The following is a 5,000-nucleotide window of genomic DNA, read 5'->3' on the forward strand; positions in this document are numbered from 1 at the left end:
CTGCTCGCGGCCGGCACCCGCGGGTACCCGGACCGAGGCCGGCACCGGCGCCTCGCGTGCGATAGGACACCTGAGAGCTCGCGGGGCCACGCGGCCGTCACACAGCCCGGTTCGGTAAAGAAGCCCGAGGAACCCCGTCGCTCGGGGCAGCAGGACAACACCTCGCATGCGACGGGAAGCGAAGTGGAAAGGAGACCGCCCGGCCTGAACACCGGACACCGCCGTGGCTCCCTGTTACGGGGAGCACGGAAGAGCCGGCCCGCCGGGGGCCCTCTCCGACGCGACCCGAAAGGCCTCATCGATCAGGAAGGGAAAGGGGAGAGGAGAGACGGAAAGGAAGCACGGGCCCCACGGCCACGGTCCTGGGACAGCGACGGCCGCGCGCGCTCGCCGCCGCCCCGGGCGGGGCGGGCGGCGGAACGCGGGGCTCTGCGTGCGAGCGAGAGGGCAGCGTCTGCGGAGAGCCGCAACGGCGGCCTGGTCACCGGCAGAGCCGGCCCGCCGTGAAGCGTCTCCGACGCGCCCTGGGTGCCACCTCGATCGGGAGAGGAAGCGCGGGCCCCACGGCCACGGTCCTGGGACAGCGACGGCCGCGCGCGCTCGCCGCCGCCCCGGGCGGGGCGGGCGGCGGAACGCGGGGCTCTGCGTGCGAGCGAGGGGGCAGCGTCTCCGGAGAGCCGCAACGGCGGCCTGGTCACCGGCAGAGCCGGCCCGCCGTGAAGCGTCTCCGACGCGCCCAGGAACACCTCTGCAGGCGCTGCCTGCGGGTCTGGGTCGACTGAAGGGGGGGAGCGGGAGGTGCCGCCGGCCACCCGCTCCGCGCATCGATTCCCTTGAGCGAGGTCAACGGGACCGAGGGAAAGCCGCGGCAGGCTCGACTCCCCCGGTCTTCCAGCGTTCGAGTGCCGGCCACCGGTACCGGTCTTTGCCCTGCGCCCCGGGGAACCGCTTACCCCGGGGGAGGAGAAGGCCGAAGAAGACTAAGAGGCACCGCGCCTCACCCGTGCCATCCCCGGGTAACGGGGGCCGGGAAAAGCCGCTCAAGGCTCGACGCCCGCGGCCACTTGCCTTCGGCTGCCGGCCGCAGGGACCGGCCGCCCTTTTCTTCCCGCTTGCGCGGGCTCCAGCTTAGGGCTGGAGAAGTTCGGAAGGGCGAGGCGCCGCCACCTCGCCCGTACGAGTGCAGACCTTCCCAGCGAGCCCTCCTGCTACCAGGACTCGCGCCAGCAAAAAAGAGGACGAGGCGCCGCCGCCCCGCCTGCACCATCACCGGGCCCTCGGGGGCCGGGGCAAGCCGCGGCCGACTCGAGACCCCCCGGCTGTCTGCATTCGGCTGCCGGTGTTTCTGCCCGCTTCGCGGGCTCCAGCTTAAGGCCGGAGAAAAAGGACAAGGCGCCGCCACCTTGCCCGTCTCCATCACACGGCCCTCGGCAGCCGGCGGCAGCCCTGGTGGGCTGGGCACTCGCGGGCACCTCTGCCCCGGAACGGTGCCAGCACCCGCCTTTGCCATCATCGGGCCCCCCGGGGCCGAGGGAGGCTCGGCTCCCCCGGCCTTCCAGCGTTCGAGTGCCGGCGACCGCCACCGGCCGCCGGTCTTTGCCCTGCCCCGCGGGGAACCGCTTCTCCCGGGGGAAACGAGGACGAGGCGCCGCCGCCTCGCCTGCACGCCGCAGTCCCGTCACCGGGCCCGCCTGACACCACCAGCTGCCCGCGGAGGGCTCGCACCGGTGAAAACGGGACGCCGCCGCCCCGCCTGCGCCGTCAGTTGGGCCCTCGGGGGGCCGGGGGGGGGAAGCCGCGGCAGGCTCGGCACCCCCCGGCCGTCTGCGTTCGGCTGGCCGGGAGCCGGCCGCCGCTCTCTCCGCCCGCTTCGCGGGCTCCAGCTTAAGGCTGGCACAAAGGGACGAGGTGCCGCCAACCTCGGTCGTCCCACCAACCGGGCCCTCTGGAGCCGGGAGTAAGCCGCGGCAGGCTCGACGCCCCCCGGCCGTCTGCCTCCGGCAGTGACCTTCACCATCACTGGGCCCCGGCTGGGTGCGTTCGAGTCTTTGCCCTGCCCTGCGGGATCCGGCCTTATGCCTCGTGCCGGTCGGCAACGGCCGCCGGAGCCGGCCGCCGGCTCCGGCTCTCCGCAGCTCCCGACCCCTCGGACACGCTGGGCTGGCTTGTCGGGCAAGCGCTGGGAGATGGCCGGACCGAAGAGACTGGAAGCTGGGCCGGACCACCGAGGGAACCGCCACGACGGCCGCCGAGCACCCCACTTTGCTGGCAGAACCGCGGGCCTTGCAGCCGCTGACGAGCGCTGCTCTGGAGACGAGTCACGGCTCGCTCCTATAGTACGGACCGGCACGTCCCCGCCGCCGGCAAGCTCCAAGAGCGGCGCCTCTGCGCACCGGGGAGGCGCGCCAACCACGCCGACTTTTACGATGACGTAACTGGAGGCAGCGAAAAACAGCGACCCCTTCGGCAGCTCCGACGAAGCAGCGGGGACAACACGTCTACCCCTCGGCCCCGGCAAGGCGACCAAGTCCCGCCGGAGCCGGGTAGACTTGGCCGCCCTTATCGCCGGACGCTACGCAACCAACAACCCGCGGTCGCCGGGTACCGCAGGCGGCCCCACGGGCTCCGAAAAGGGGTAGACCTGACGGCCGCCGCCGAGCCCGGAGCCGGGTAGACATGACGGCCGCCGCCGGGCCCGGAGCCGGGTAGACCTGACGGCCGCCGCCGGGCCCGGAGCCGGGTAGACCTGACGGCCGCCGCCGGCCCCGGAGCCGGGTAGACCTGACGGCCGCCGCCGGCCCCGGAGCCGGGTAGACCTGACGGCCGCCGCCTGGCCCGGAGCCGGGTAGACCTGACGGCCGCCGGCGGCCCCGGAGCCGGGTAGACCTGACGGCCGCCGGCGGCCCCGGAGCCGGGTAGACCTGACGGCCGCCGGCGGCCCCGGAGCCGGGTAGACCTGACGGCCGCCGCCGGCCCCGGAGCCGGGTAGACCTGACGGCCGCCGGCGGCCCCGGAGCCGGGTAGACCTGACGGCCGCCGGCGGCCCCGGAGCCGGGTAGACCTGACGGCCGCCGGCGGCCCCGGAGCCGGGTAGACCTGACGGCCGCCGCCGGCCCCGGAGCCGGGTAGACCTGACGGCCGCCGGCGGCCCCGGAGCCGGGTAGACCTGACGGCCGCCGCCGGCCCCGGAGCCGGGTAGACCTGACGGCCGCCGCCGGCCCCGGAGCCGGGTAGACCTGACGGCCGCCGCCGGCCCCGGAGCCGGGTAGACCTGACGGCCGCCGCCGGCCCCGGAGCCGGGTAGACCTGACGGCCGCCGGCGGCCCCGGAGCCGGGTAGACCTGACGGCCGCCGGCGGCCCCGGAGCCGGGTAGACCTGACGGCCGCCGCCGGCCCCGGAGCCGGGTAGACCTGACGGCCGCCGGCGGCCCCGGAGCCGGGTAGACCTGACGGCCGCCGCCGGCCCCGGAGCCGGGTAGACCTGACGGCCGCCGGCGGCCCCGGAGCCGGGTAGACCTGACGGCCGCCGGCGGCCCCGGAGCCGGGTAGACCTGACGGCCGCCGGCGGCCCCGGAGCCGGGTAGACCTGACGGCCGCCGGCGGCCCCGGAGCCGGGTAGACCTGACGGCCGCCGGCGGCCCCGGAGCCGGGTAGACCTGACGGCCGCCGGCGGCCCCGGAGCCGGGTAGACCTGACGGCCGCCGGCGGCCCCGGAGCCGGGTAGACCTGACGGCCGCCGCCGGCCCCGGAGCCGGGTAGACCTGACGGCCGCCGCCGGCCCCGGAGCCGGGTAGACCTGACGGCCGCCGCCGGCCCCGGAGCCGGGTAGACCTGACGGCCGCCGCCGGCCCCGGAGCCGGGTAGACCTGACGGCCGCCGGCGGCCCCGGAGCCGGGTAGACCTGACGGCCGCCGCCTGGCCCGGAGCCGGGTAGACCTGACGGCCGCCGCCTGGCCCGGAGCCGGGTAGACCTGACGGCCGCCGCCGGCCCCGGAGCCGCGTAGACCTGACGGCCGCCGGCGGCCCCGGAGCCGGGTAGACCTGACGGCCGCCGCCGGCCCCGGAGCCGGGTAGACCTGACGGCCGCCGCCTGGCCCGGAGCCGGGTAGACCTGACGGCCGCCGCCGGCCCCGGAGCCGGGTAGACCTGACGGCCGCCGCCGGCCCCGGAGCCGGGTAGACCTGACGGCCGCCGCCGGCCCCGGAGCCGGGTAGACCTGACGGCCGCCGGCGGCCCCGGAGCCGGGTAGACCTGACGGCCGCCGGCGGCCCCGGAGCCGGGTAGACCTGACGGCCGCCGCCGGCCCCGGAGCCGGGTAGACCTGACGGCCCCTCCGTGCTCCGGGTCCGGCTGGACCGGGCTGCCGCCGTCTCCCGTCCGGGGGGTGTGTGGGGAGGTGGGGAACCGGGGGGGTGATTCGAGATTTAAGCGGGTCTGATACAAGGGCCACCCTGTCCCCGTCTTCCTGCCCGCGGTGGGCGATGGGGAGTGGGGGCATGCGTGCGTGTGCGTGCGTGTGGGCGTAATTCCCCCACCCCCCGCCCGTTTCTGGGATTTAAAGGGCTTTTAATGCAGGAGAGCGAGCACTGCGTCACACAAGAGTTATTGTCCGTATCGGTTTCCGTAGGGAAAAAGAAATCAATCAAATTCTGGTAAAATTAATTTTCTTTTAGCACGGCTAGGTGGACGATACCCCCGGAAAAATAAAACGGGGCCGATTGGAGAATCTCGATAACGCTCGACCTGCTTTGTTAAGACGCGTGTACAAATACTCCTCAATCCCCTGCGCACCAAGAACTGACCCCGGGTAAATTAAGGTCAAGGTCAAGTGACTAGCGATTCGGTGACCGACGTTTCTATCCCTCGCTTAGGACCGAGGTATTCGACGACGATGAATGAATTCCTTCGTGCGGAAATGAAGGAAATGAATCGACGTTAAAAATTAAGGAAGACTTAATTTATCGAACCAATGAAATAAACCATTGGGTTCATTGAAGAGA

Source organism: Calonectris borealis, unplaced genomic scaffold (assembly GCF_964195595.1).
Source record: "Calonectris borealis unplaced genomic scaffold, bCalBor7.hap1.2 HAP1_SCAFFOLD_117, whole genome shotgun sequence".
Taxonomy (NCBI): domain Eukaryota; kingdom Metazoa; phylum Chordata; class Aves; order Procellariiformes; family Procellariidae; genus Calonectris; species Calonectris borealis.